The sequence below is a fragment of the Crocuta crocuta genome, unplaced genomic scaffold, assembly GCF_008692635.1.
Source record: "Crocuta crocuta isolate KB4526 unplaced genomic scaffold, BGI_CrCroc_1.0 scaffold619, whole genome shotgun sequence".
NCBI lineage: Eukaryota > Metazoa > Chordata > Mammalia > Carnivora > Hyaenidae > Crocuta > Crocuta crocuta.
Genome location: NW_027533395.1, coordinates 2,684,280 through 2,699,168, shown reverse-complemented (window position 1 = coordinate 2,699,168; position 14,889 = coordinate 2,684,280). Strand labels below are relative to the sequence as shown.

Genomic DNA, 14,889 nt, shown 5'->3' with positions numbered 1-14,889 from the left:
GGGGGAACCCAGGAGTCGGGCTCAGTCCTCTCACGGCCCACAGAACTAGGTCTTGAAAGCAGAGAAACAGTACAGCAAGAAGGCTGCGCCCGCTGGATGCCGGGCGCGGGGCGAGTTAGCTCCACAGTCTCCCTAGAGCCAGGTACAGGGCCTGGCACACCGGTAAAGCTCAAGAAAACAAACAAAAAGATGTTGTTTTTGATGAGTGAATGGATGATCGAATGAATGAGGTGAGATTAGAAACACGGCACTTGACACTCTGCCCTAGGTTACATCTGAGGTGTGCGGGCAAGGGTTCGGAACAAGAAGCCCCGGGTATCCAGCTCCTGCACACATCGCATTGGGGGCCTTTGGATGAACGCAGAGCGGGCCTAGGAGGCAGCGTTGCTGGCCAAGCTGGCGGCACAGATCTCAGGAACAAACCATCAGACAAACCACTAACTCTGAACTGAGTGGTTCTGTCAGCTATAAAATGGGGAGCGCGGGGCAGACTCTGTGGCCCTTAGCAGTCAGAGAAGGCTCCCTGGAGGAAGGGGCTTCAGCAAGTTGTCTTTTCACATGACCCCAGTCAATTGGGGTAGAAGATGAGCCAAGGTCCCCCAGCCAGAGAATCTGCCCTCCTGCTCCTCTAAGTCACCGCTAGCTCCCTGACTGGCTTCAGCAACTTTGATCCAGAATCCAGTGAGGGCGTGAGCTGGCAACGGGCATCTCATCCATCCTCTTCCAGAAGGTTCTTCCCTCGGGTCTCTATGTGACTGGCTCCTCATTATTCAGGCACAGCTCATGTGTCACCTCCTGACCTTCCCTGTCCACCCCAACTAAAGAACCCCCTCCCCACGCCAGCCACCTTCCATGCCATTTTATTGTTTGGGGGTGGGGATTAGTTTGAAAGTAGCCTTTCCCCCTTGTTTGTTCTGCCTCCCCACCCCCCCCCAACCGGAACATAAGCTCTGTGAGGAGAGACGGCAGGCCACTCTATTCACCATGACGTCCCCAGCCCCTAGGAGAGTGCCTGGCACATGACAGACTATCAAAAAATACGTGTAGAATGGATGACGCTGCCTGCCAGCCGGCAGAACTCCACTAAGATCCCTGGGAGGGAAGCTCATTATGTCCCTCCCCTGCCCCCACCCCACTGCTGGCATCACATCCATAAATGTCTGGGACTCCAGGCGAGCTGGAAATATCCATGACAGCTGCTCTCTGGGGTCTGGAGGGAAAGACAGCCCCCACCCCCGCCTCCAGCTTCTGAGATTCTCGGGATCACGTGCCCAAGCCAGCTGCAGAATGGACATGGAGGTCAGGGGTGCTGTCTTATTTATGGGCATATCTTCCCAAGGCTCACTCCCAACCAATGACTCATGCATCAGAAATCCATGGGCTCTGAATGGCAGCACGCTCACACATTTGCGTACACACCTCTGCACTCTCTTGCACACTCATTTCTACACAAGTACACACATAGTCTCACACATACTCGTATACCCCTCGAAGTCTGCTGCAATGAGGTCACTGTGAACGGCTGCTGGCCTCGGAATAAATCTGAAGGTTCTGTATAGACCAGACTAATTCCCCTGGAGTGTGTGTGAAGTGCAAGGTTCTTGGTAGGATTTGCAGAGGGTGCCTGGAGGGAGGCTCGGCCTGTCCTAGAGTCCCACCCCTCCCTTCCCCAGGGAGGAGGAGCTGATGCCTGGGCCAGGGGGTAGGGGTGGGGGTGGAGGGGGTGGAGGCCCCAAAGGTAGAGGACAGCAGGGATGCCACAGGTCCCACGTGAACCTGGGGCTGTGAGCAAAGCAGTGGGGAGACAGAGAAGATCAAAGGGAAGAGGAAGTGAAGGCCAGAGACTGGTGCCCATCAGAGGAGTCCAGGATCAGCAGCCGGGAGCATGTACACGTCTGCAGCGTGATCCCAGGGAGCCCCACAGGAAGGAGAGGGCAGTCAGGGGCCAACACAGGGGACTGAGAGCAGGACAGAAATCTCCCCTCACCCAAGAAGGTTGAGGAGATAATGGAGTAGCAGCAGAGCCAGGAGAGGATCAGGCAAGCAAGGGGTCCCTGGCATAAAATGCAAGGAGGCACTGGCTCTCAGGGTCATGCAGGGCCAACCCTGCACTTGCTCCAGCCTGAGAGTGAATGCCTCTGAAAATCTGCACCCTAAGCCACCTCTCCAGCTCGGCCCTTGCCCTTCCGGGGAGCTCCGCACTGTGGGAAGGGATACCACTGTCGAGTGCCAACTGGGTGCAATTATCTGGCCAGGCAGGGACCTAGAGAAGGCAGGTGTGACCCTGTGGGACCCAGAGAAGCTGAGAGTGACCCCTCTGAGGTGTCCTGTGTCTCAGAAACCATATTCTGGCAAGGGCTACAGTTAGATGCAGCTCAGAGGACCAAAGAAGTCCAGCAGCCTCCTGCCCACTGGACATCGGCCAGAACTCCTGAGGCCTCCTGGCCATTCTTCACCAAGGCAGCTGCCCAGAGGCAGGGTAGTAGCCTATGTGGCCCCAAGAGTCCCTCCTAGCCCCATCCAAGAAGGGAGGAGGAAGAAGGATCCTGCCAGGGAGACAAGGCTGGATGAAATCACTGTTTTGGTGGTTTCAGTGGAAGCTATTAATACCCATGAGGTGGGGATCCAGCCCCAGTCACCGTGGCAACCCCACCTCCCTGGTAGTGTAGATTCTGAAGGCGGTGCCCAGGGGGATGGGTGTTAGACATAACGTGTTTGCATGTGTGTGCTTGTGTGTGCATATGTGGGTCTTCACATTGATAAATAATAAAATATTTGATGGAGAATAATAAATTCCTTCCCTGAGCACCTGCGATTCGAGCCCACAACCAGTCACTGGGAGGGTCCCCACCCTGCAAGCAAGAGTGGGGTTCGTCTAAGCCAAGTCGGGTTCCCCAAAACTTGAGACCACCCAAGTCAACACATGATACCTCTCTCCCTGTCAAGAAACTAACCTGAAAATAAGAAAAAGCCACAACCATCCCTAGGCTGGGGGAGAGGGGCCCCCTGACGTCCCCCATGGCCCCGTCCATAGTTGTCAGGTGACCAGAAAACTTCTACAGGGTTGTCCTGCCTGGACTGCAGCAAATGGCTGGACATGTTAGAGGCGGAGATCCTTGTGTGCATGATACATAATAGATACCCAATAAATGTTTATTCAATGAGTCAGTGAACAAATCAGTGAACTCACCTATCACTAGAGCTACCTAGTCAACCAGAGAGAATTGCTCAGACCAGCCCACTTGGCCTGTTCCCTCCTCAACGGTACATTTTGCACAAAGTTTTCCCTGAGGCCAGGCCTTCCCTCCGAGGGGTGGGAGTCTGTTCTGCCCATCTTAGCATGGAATGAATACCATACGGCCCAGATGCTTTGGAATTCAGTGCCTCTCATTGACCAGTGACCATTTATTGAGCACCCCCTGTATGCCTGGCACTGTGTGAGGTGCAGTTTCCCTGCCAGCCCCATGGGGGAGCCTCTCCTGTGCTTTTGTGTACTCCGGTTTCCTACCTCCCAGGGCTACAGTGAGGGCCGAATACACAGTAGGTCTCAACATTGTCAGGATACCAGTTTTTCCTGACTTGATCTATAGATTCAATGCATCCCAATCCAAATCCCAGCAAGTTATTTTGTGGATATCGAAAAAAAGATTCTAAAGCGTGTGTCAAGAGGCAAAAGATCTGGCGTAATCAACACAATATTGAACAACAAAGTTGAAGGGCTGATGCTTCCCAATTTCAAGATCTATATAAAGCCACAGTCACCAAGACACCGTGGGACTGGTGAAATAAACAGATGGGTCAATGCAACCAAACAGAGAGCCCAGAAATAAACCCACAGAGAGATCGTCAACTGACCTTTGACAAGGACGGAGGGCGATATAATGGAGCAAAGGTAGTCTTTTCAACAAATGACAAATTAACAACTAGACATCCACATGCATAAAAAGAAATGAGAATCTAGACACAGACTTTACACCCTTCACAAAAATTAACTCAAAATGGATCACAGATCTAAACGGAAAATACAAAACTATAAAACTCCTAGAGGATAGATAATATAGGAGAAGATCTAGATGGCTTGGGTTTGGTGATGACCTGTTAGATACAACATGAGCCATGAAAGAAAGAATTTGTAAGCTAGAATTCATTAAAATTAGATTTTTCTGTTCTGCAAAAGACACTGTCAAAAGAATAAAAAGACAAACCACAAAGACTGGAAGAAAATATTCACAAAAGACCTATCTCTCTTTTTTTTTTTTTCAAGTTTTATTTGTTTAAGTAATGTCTACACCCAATGTGGGATTTGAACTCATGGCCCTGAGATCAAGATTTACATGTTCTTCTGACTGGGCCAGCCAGGTGCCCCCTGCAAAAGACATATCTGATAAAAGACAGTTACCCAAAATATATGAAAAACTCTTAAAACACAATAAGAAAACAACCTGATTTTTAAAATGAGCCAAAGATAGGGGCGCCTGGGTGGCTCAGTCGGTTAAGCGGCCAACTTCGGCTCAGGTCATAATCTCTCAGCTCAGGTCATGATCTTGTGGATCAGGAGTTCAAGCCCCAAGTCAGGCTCTGTGCTGACATCTCAGAGCCTGGAGCCTGCTTCAGATTCTGGGTCTCCCTCTCTCTCTGCCCCTCCCCAGCTCATGCTCTGTCTCTCTCTCAAAAGTAAACAAATAAACATTTTAAAAATAATAAAACAGGGGCGCCTGGGTGGCCTAGTCGGTTAAGCATCTGACTTCAACTCAGGTCATTATCTCACAGCTCATGAGTTCGAGCACCGCATCAAGTTCTGTGCTGATATCTCAGAGCCTGGAGCCTGCTTCAGATTCTGTGTCTCCCCCTTTCTCTGCCCCTCCTCTGCTCATGCTCTGTCTCTCTGTCTGTCTCCTTCAAAAATAAACATTTAAAAAATAAAATAAAATGAGCCAAAGATGTTAACAGACCCCTCACCAAAGAAGATACACAGATAGCAAATAAGCATATGAAAAGATACTCCATATATATGTCATCAGAAAAATGCAAATCAAAACAACAAAGAGATACCATACACACTTTATGTGGTGGGCCATTAGAATGGCCCAATTCCAGAACACTGACAGCACCAAATGTCGGTGAGGGTATGGAGTAATAGAAATGCTCATTCATTGCTGGTAGGAATACAAAATTATGCAACATTTTGGAAGACAATTTAGTGATTTCCTACAAAATTAAATGTTCTCTTACCATATAATTCCACAGTTACACTCTTTGATATTTGCCCAAAGGAGTGGAAAACTTATGTTCCCCACAAAAACCTGCCCCAAAGATGTTTATAGCTGCCTTATTCATAATGCCAAAACTTGGAAGCAACCAAGATGTCCTTGGGCAGGTGAGTGGATAAACAAACCGTGGTACATCCAGACAACGGAATATTACTTGGTGCTAAAAAGAAATAAACTATCAAGCCATGAAAAGACATGGGGGAAACTTAAATGTATATTACTAAGTTTTTAAAAAGTATATATGAAAAGACTACTTACTGTATGATTCTAACTGTATGAAATTCTGAAACAGGAAAAATACTGAAGACAGTAAAGAGATCAGTGGTTGCCAAAAGTTGTGGGGAGGGAAGGATGAATAGATCACAAAAGATTCTTGAAACCATGAAAACACTCTGTATGATAATCTAATGGTGGATATATATCATTAAACACTTGCCCAAGCCCCATAGAATGCACAACACCAGCAGTGAACCCTAATATCAACTGTAGACTCAGGTTACAATATGTCAGTGCAGGTTCATGGATTAAAACAAATGTACCACCTTGGTGGGGGATATTGATATAATGAGGGAGGCTGTGCACGTGTGGGTGTATATGGGAAATCTTTGTATTTTCCACTCAATTTTGCTGTGAACCTAAAACTGCTCTAAAAAATAATCTACTTTTTTTTTAATGTTTACTTATTTTTTGAGAGACAGACAGACAGACAGAATGTGATCGGGGAGGGGCAGAGAGAGACACACACAGAAACTGAAGCAGGCTCCAGGCTCTAAACTGTCAGCACAGAGCCCGACGCAGGGCTTGAACTCATGAACCGCGAGATCATGACCTGAGCCGAAGTCTGCCACTTAACTGACTGAGCCACCCAGGCTCCCCTAAAGTCTATTTTTTTAAAGGATCATCTTGCCCTCCTCCTGTGGCGCACACACATTAGACTAATGATTCTCAAATTTAGCATGCATCAGAATCATATACAGGCAGAGGGGCAGGGAGAGAGGGGGACATGGGTGATAAAATGCATATTCCCAGGCCTTGCTTCAAGAGATTATGCGAAGGCAGGGAGGGGAGGAGGGAGGTGCTGTGCAGGGAGGAGGAACCCCAGCCCCTTCCTCTGCTCCAGACAGACCTGCCCTCTGGGAGATAGCCCCTAGGTCCATGATCAAGTGTAAGATCTTCATAAGCCCCCAAGCTTTTATCCTTGGAGCTCAACTGTATCAGGTCAAACATACTAAAATATACTACATCCCACATTAAACATGCTTTTCCCACCTTAAACATTTTGAAAAGATTTTTATAAATTTGGCTTTTGGAATCATTGGACTACAAGGAACTCATTGAATTTACAATTGGTTTTATTTCTAAGCAATCATGCATGTGTTGGAATTCTTGCCAAGTGAGAAAAACCTACAATTGTCTTTAAATATAATGAAATCTTTATGAGTACTCATTTAATGATTAATGAAGTTGACACAACAGTAGATTTTGTAGACAGGTAAGTAAATATTTATTAATTTTCATTTTGAAATTTTTTGATCATAATTTGGAGCCAATAATGTGTTTTTCCCCCATCTTAAGCGGACCCTTCAAAAGCTCATAGGCCCAAGTATTGAGCCTATCATGCCCATGGATAAACTCCAGAACTAAGGCCAAGTACTCCTAAGATTGCATGTAAAAGGAGAGTGGAGGGGGACGCACCTGGGTGGCTCAGTCAGTTGAGTGTCCGACTTCGGCTCAGGTCATGATCTCACGGTTCATGGGTTCGAGCCCCGCGTCGGGCTCTGTGCTGACTGCCAGCTCAGAGCCTGGAGCCTGTTTCAGATTCTGTGCCTCCCTCTCTCTCTGATCCTCCCCTGCTCATGCTGTCTCTATCTCTCTCTCAAAAATAAATAAAATATTTAAAAAAAAAAAAAGAGAGAGAGTGGAGGGGATGGATCCTGGGTGGCTCAGTCGGTTGAGCACCCAACTTTTGATTTTGGCTCAGGTCATGATCTCACAGTTCATGAGATTGAGCCCCACATTGGGCTGTGTGCTGACAGCATGGAGCCTGCTTGGGATTCTCTCTTTCCCTCTCTTTCTGCCCCTCTCCTGCTCACCACATGCACCTACATGCACAAGTGTTTTCTCTCTTTCTCTCTCAAAATAAATAAATAAGCATTAAAATAAATAAAATAAAATAAAATGACAGTAGAGGTCCCTGCTACACACAGAAAGGAAAATACCCAGCACCAGAAAGAAGACCACAAACACCCCTGTCTAGGAAATGTGGGTAGTGACAAGGAGTTCAGCATCCCTCTTGAACCATCCCAGTGTATCTGCTCACTAATAGTGACAGGTGATATTTATGGAGCGCTCAGCGGTGTAAACAGTTCATCAGTATCAATTCATTTAAGCCTGGTAACAACCTTGTAAGGTAGGGACTATTATTATTATTACTTTATTTTCATCATTTCCATTTTACAAATGAAAACCACCAAGCTTAGGGATGCTAAGGCACTTGCCTAAGATCTGATAAATGAAGTGCTGAGGTACAGCCCTCCAGTGGTCTGACTCCAAATCTCTGCGATACTATGCCAGAATGGGATGCCCCCAACTTCCCAGACTCAGGAAAATGCCTGTTGCAGAGAAAGTGTCCTCACTGAACTCCTGAGCCTTAAAACTCCTGAGGGACCCTGAAGTCTCCCAAGCGCTCTGACTCAGCTCTCTGGAAGTAAGCCCAGGTGCGCACAGCCACCGATGAACATGAAATAGATTGAAAATAACTCAACAGAAAAAAATTTGTAATGATCAAAATGGTGGTAATGCCCTAGCATCCCTTTTCTCACATAGATGTTTTAAATGACCATTACTTGTCAGGAAAGCCTTTCTAAGAATGTTACAAAGACCAGAGAATCATAAAGGAAAAGTATGATAAATATGACTACGTAAAAATTTAAAACTCCTTCATGGCAAAACAAAAAAACAGGAGTCAGGAGGCTCATGTCCAATAAGCCAATAGTCTTCACTTCAAATGCCTTTCACCCCAGACCAAGAATAGGAAACAGACATCTCTCCACTATGGTTGATGGAGTAACATCTCCATCCTATCCACCTTTCCCAAAAGAGGTGTCGAGGCACTAGCTTATTCCCACCTTCACCCACAGACGCATGGGGTGGGGGGTTCTCTGCCCAATGAGAGTAGCCGCCGCTGGAAAATTTTCTCTCAGCAGAGTGACCCTGTGTCCCCATCTCTCGCCTCCCCTACCCTCCCTCTCAATCTCTCACCAGCCACCACTAGGTAGCGCTAGAACTCCATTGGAATCCCCTTTGTCCCTGGCAAACATTTGCGGGGGGGACCCTCAAGTCAATTCAAACAGGTTGCTCTTTTTCTCTCTCAAAACAAGAAGAGCTTTATCGGTGGGGAGGAATACATGTCCTTGTAGCTTCCATTAGCTACTTCATTGTAAAGAAAATGTATCCGTGAGGAAATTAGCCCTATTTAGCCACTGACATACTACTCTCTGGGTATATTTGCTTCACTCAGGCCACGTTCTTATCTTTCATCTTGTGACTGGACCTCAGAGGAGACCTCCCCATCATGGTAGCTAAATCAAAGAAGGTCAAACCTATCAACAAAGACTCTCTTCCAAGAGAGAATCTCCCCGAACTTAAGCCAAGTGCAGGTCCTCTTCAGAGTGCCCCAGTTTACACTGGGATGCCGTCCTGACTGCATCTGGTACCTGGTGTGGGTACCTGTGTATACCCAACACCAGCACAGCACCATCATACCCAGTGAACAGCTGTTGCCATGTGGCTAAAGCTTGAGGGTGTGTGGCCTATAACAACGGGGGCTTCCTAGCTTGGCTCTCTGAGCACCTGATCCCCCTCACAGCTGGGATTTGCCACTCCCCCAGCCCAGCCATCTTCCCACAAACGCCTCGGCATCTACTCAACCACGGTGTGCAATCTCAGAGGCCTCATGAGTTTGTGCAGGCAGGAAAGGGGAACGAGGGCCCTGGAGCCACTCTGGCTTTGGTATTTATTGAATAGAAGTAGAATTCAGAAAATCCAACTGTATGGAAACTTATTTTTTAATTCCATAAATCCACTGCCTGGATAGTCTTTCTTCTTCTCCTTCTTCTTCTTCTTCTTCTTCTTCTTCTTCTTCTTCTTCTTCTTCTTCTTCTTCTTCTTCATCCAAAACAGGCTTATTTTATTAACACACAAAATAACCTATGTACAACGACTCCAGGTGTGGGTATATAGGCCACAATACAGAGACATTTGCTTCCACGCAGGTACTAAATAAATTAAGATCATAAATATGAGAAGTAAGACCCCCACTGAGGGCACAAAACAGCCTCTTATTGATCTTTAAAATTTTTCTTTAATGTTTACTTATTTTTGAGAGAGAGAAAGAGTGCTTGCATGCACACAAGTGGGAGAGGAGCAGAGAAAGGGAGAGACAGAATCTGAAGCAGGCTCCAGGGTCTGAGCTGTCAGCACAGAGCCAGGCACAGGGCTCGAACTCACAAACTGCAAGATCATGACCTGAGCCAAAGTCGGATGCTTAACCAACTAAGCCATCCAGGTGCCCCTGATCTTTTAAAAATAGAATTCATATGTACACATGAAAATCAACAACACAGAAAGGTATAAAATGGGGGAAAAAAATCCCCTTTCCCTGTCCACCCAATAACTGTCCATATCTCTTATGTATCCTTCCAGCAAAAAGTGTACATAATACTAGGCACACCTGGGTGGCTCAGTCGGTTAAGGGTCTGATTTTGGCTCAGGTCATGATCTCACAGCTTGTGAGTTCGAGCCTGACACCAGGCTAGGTGCTGACAGCTCCAAGCTGACAGCTCAGAGCCTGGAGCCTGCTTCGGATTCTATGTCTCTCTCTCTTTCTGTCCCTCCCCCACTGGTACTCTCTCTCTCTCAAAAAAAAAATAAACGTTAAAAAAATCAAAGAAGAAAAGTGTACAGAATACCAAAACTTTTATATATTTATATTATATTTACTTAAAAGGGATCATACCACGGAAGGTACATTAAACTGTGATTTTTTTAACCTACCCTAAGATCTTTTAAAGATCTTTTCATATGAAAACATAGATTTGCTTCGTTCTTTTACTAGCTGCATAAATACCATTTTATGGCTGTGACATAATTTATTAAAACAGTCCCCTGTTGATGAAATTTTGGTTGTTTCCAGTTTTACTGCCATTCAAACAAAGTTATAATGAATATCCTGTTCGTTTATCTTGGCTATTGCTACTTTATCTTGGCAAATCTCTCCATAGGGCAAATTCAGACCAGTGTAACTGTTAGCTCCCAGGGCATGTATATTTAAATTTTTGCTTTAACTATATTGCCAAATTGTCCTAGGAAAACCCTATAAATTTGTACTCTAATCATCAGTTTACGAAAGCAGCCATTTCCTGGAGTCCTCATTGACATCTGATAGTATCAACCTTTTGGTTTCCAACTACGTGACAAGTTTTAAAAGGCACCTGGTTGTTTAGATTGCATTTAATTATATGCAAGAATACGAATCTTTGCAGGATTGTTGGCCACTTGTTTCTTCTTTTTCTGTGAATAGCCCATTGACATCCTTTGCTCATTTTCCCACAAGACTGTTCATCTCTTTTATTGATTTATATGATCCCTCTGCAAAGTAAGCAACATAAGCCTTTGTGTGGCTTGTGTTTGGCAAACGCCCTCTTTCAGTTTGATGTTTTTACTTTGTTTATTGGTATTTTGCCCACAGGAGTTGAGGCCTGCTTTAACCCTCTTTTCCTTCATAGCTACTAAATTCTGTGCTCTCTTCACAAAGGGTGTGCCTGGCCTCTAATAATGAATACGTTTGCCTACGTTTTCTTGTAGAATTGTTCTGATCTTAGTTTTCATGCTGAAGTCTTTGAGCCATTTGGAATTGATTTTGGTATAAAGAATGAGATAGGAATTCAGTTTAAGATTTTCTCCAATGGTCGGCCAGCTGTTCCAATGCCATTTGTCACATGCCCCCCCCCTTCTGTTTTCATCCTCCTTCCAATCCTTGAAGAGCATGTGGCTCCATGTGGTCACTGGAGTGGAGGCCACGTAAGTGCCACATTGCTTTCCCCCAGGACTGCCAGAGACACACCAGAAGGTGCCGTCGGCAGGATCCCGCAGAGGCCTCTGTCACCAGGGTAGAGAGCAGCCAAGCTCTCAGAGACGGAAAGGACACCACTGCTGTGCTAGACAGTGGGTCTCCCTGTCCTCAGAGACAAGTGGGACATGCATCCAATGTCTTCCTCATGAAGGAAAAGGAAAGAGAAACCTCGGGGGAGAGTGTACTCACTATAGAAAGAAGAAAGAGGGGCACCTGGATTTCTGAAGACACACACTTATCCACCCATTCTGCACATGCATACCACACACACGGGTGTACACACATGCACCCACAAGTACGCACACACCCTGACACGCACACAACACACGCACACTTCAGATACACTGAGTGTCTCCAATATGGGCACCTAGACCCAAAGAACCCGCTCAGTCGCAGGAATTCCAAGAATGGTAAAGCCAGGGTTTCTCAAATAATATCCAGATTCCTGTTAAAGGACAAAAAATCTGGAAAACCCCCTGAGATGTATCCATAAACCCCTAATACAAGAAAGAAAGAAAGAAGAAAGAAAGAAAGAAAGAAAGAAAGAAAGAAAGAAAGAAAGAAGAAAGAAAGAAAGAAATGAAGACTTGTTCTATAAAGATCTTCTAATTCCAAAGTAACACATGTTTAAAACTGCTAAAAAGATTTAAGTCATCATTAAAATGAAAATGTGAATTGAAAAAATTTTTCCAGAATTTACAGGCCCAGAAGAACATAGCCACAGACACCTGGGGTGGTGTAGGGACTTAAGAAAGGCTGGGTTGGGGCGCCTGGGTGGCTCAGTCAGTTGAGCATCCAACTCTTGGTTTTGGCTCAGGTCATGATCTCAGAGTTGTGGGATCAAGCCCCATGTCTGGCTCTGTGCTAAACATGGAGTCTGCTTGAGATTCTGTCTGTCTGTCTCTCTCCTTCTGCCCCTCTCCCCTGCTCATGCTCTCCTTCTAAAATGAAAATATCACAAAAAAAATATTTTATAAAAGAAAAAAGGAGGAGAGACTGGGTTAAGGCATTATCATGCAGATCTATAATATTTTTCAAAAATTTTTAAGTTTATTTATTTATTTTGAGACAGAAAAAGAGAGCACCAGCTGGGCAGGGGCAGAGAGAGAGAAGAGAGAGAGAGAGAAAGGAGAGAGAATCCCAAGCAGGCTCTGCCCTGTCAGCACAGAGCTTGACTGGGGGCTCTAACTCACAAACTGTGAGATCGTGATCTAAGCTGAAATCAAGAGTCAGTAGCTTAACCATCTGAGCCACCAGGCACCCCTACAGAGTAAAGTAAGTCTCTTTCCAGTTCTTCCCTCTATTTCTGCCTCTCCTGGTTCAGCAGACCCAGGCTCCTGGCAACAAAATGCGATCCTTCTCCCCTTTTACCTTGTTCTGTATACGCTTTGAGTATTTCCAATGAAAATAGTTCATGATTTATATTGGGAAATTTCTAAAATCATAATTATGAAAGTAGATATTTAGAAAAATACAGCATTTTTAAAATGCAAAGTCATGCTCATACCCGGGGAGGTAATACCTCTTTAAGCTGTGGCGGGCTGACCTGGGAGCTCTGTGTCACCTCGCGGGTTTGGAGCTGTGAACAGGTTGGCGTAGGAGAGTTCTTGTCCCGGTTTCTTGCAGTGTTCTCCCAGAAGGATTGTTTGATCTTTTCTGGAGAGTCCCTAGGTTTCAGGGGGCTGGGGGCGCGTAGGGTCAGCAGGTCAGTAGGGCTGGAAGGTACAGAAGGAGGATCCCGGCTTCCTTCCTGTCTCTGTCCCCACTAGGCTGTGTGACTTCCGACTGACAACCAGCCTTTCTGGGACCCACACACACCTGAAGAATACAGGGGTGGTGACTCTTGGCTACATTAGGAGCCCAGGAGAATGAACCAGGCTAGAAGATCTTCTCACTCAGGGTCACACTTGCATGCCCATGACGGCCCTCCCACCTCCTCCAGCTCTCTCCCCGTTTTCCCTCCCACGGAATCCTGTCTCACAGGACCCAGAGTAACACATTCATTATGTAAAATACAAATAATAAATGAGACCCAGGTTTCTATCTGTGGCTACCTCATTAGAGGTATGGACTGCACAGTTATGAAATTTGCAGGACATATTTGGGATGGTCTGACTTAAAACACAGGTTAAGTGACCCACACGGAATTTATTTTGCAAGTCCGGGGGTCCCTCAAACAGCTGGAGAGAGAGCTGAAACCAAAACACAGAGGCAGACCCATGTGACGAGTGTCAAGAGTATCAAGAGAAGGGACAGAGGTGTGCCTCCGAGCGGAGGCCTGAGCTGCCTGTGCTGGCGCTCCCTAGTGAGGAGCGGCCCCCAGTGGTGAATTCACAGCGGTTGCCCGTTCTCCCAAGGAATGCCAGGCAGGCCAGCCAGCGGCACGTGTCCGTGCGGGCCCAGCAACAAGTCTGGAAGGACACACACCGATGCAGGGACAGGGAGACTCTCTGGGGGTTGCAGTGATGGGGACACGTTCATGTTCTGTATTTTTAAATGTTTCATAATGCTGTGATTAATCAGAAAAAAATGGATATTTTTCTCAAAGTTATGAAAAACATAGAAACAAGGGTAGTGAGTCACGTGGGTGGCTCCGTCAGTTAAGCGTCTGACTTTAGCTCAGGTCATGTTCTCATGGTTCACGAGTTCGAGCCCTGCTTTGGACTCTGCACCAAGTGAGCAGCCTGCTTGGGATTGTCTCTCTCCCTCCCTCTCTCTGCCCCTTCCCCACTTGCACTCTTTCTCTCTCTCAAAATAAATAAACTTTAAAAAAAAGTAAAAGAAAAAGAAACAAGGGTGGTGAGTGAGGCTGCAGCACACCCAGCAAGTGGCATGGAGATGGGAGGGTTTGGCTGGGTCTTTGAGGAAGGGTACAGGACGCTTACCTCACAGGCCCTATGAAGGGGATGTGAAGTTGCATTCATGACCATGAGGACCCTGGGTCTGAGGAAAGGACAACAAAGCTGATGCATGAACTTGACTAAGGCCATCACTTGGAGCCCAGGGGCACTACCGGTCCAGACTGGACAGACCAGGGCTCAGTGGGATCAAGACCATTCCAGTCCCTAAGATCTTTCCTTATCTCAGAGGTCACCCTGGGCTGAGTGGGGAAGCCAGAGAGATGACAATTGAGGAGAACCCTGAGTAGTGGGGGTTTGGCCACCTCACTCACCCCTGGCCCAGGCTCCAGGCCTACTGATCTGAGACCCCAGGAACAGACCCGTGGGCTCCTCTAGCGGCCTCACTCCTCTCCCCAAGCCAGGCTGCCAATGTCAGAAGTGGGGGTCAGTAGGACAGCAGTGCTGGGGTGGGGGGCAGACAGCAGGCAAGGAGAAGGGAAAGATAGAAAGAAGAGGCAGCAACAGCGAGAGAGACAGAATGAAAGACCCCCAAAAAGACACAAAGGGACACAAAGAGTCACACACACACACAAACACACACTACAGTAGAGTCAGAGAGAGACAGAAACAGAATGAGAGACAGAGA

At 46.5% G+C, this 14,889-nt stretch overlaps 1 protein-coding gene across 1 annotated transcript in view; it reads right to left on the bottom strand.

Annotated features, from left to right (window-relative positions):
- NEURL1 (neuralized E3 ubiquitin protein ligase 1) overlaps positions 1 to 14,889 on the bottom strand; it is a 114,482-nt gene that overhangs the window by 76,722 nt on the left and 22,871 nt on the right. The window lies entirely within an intron of this gene.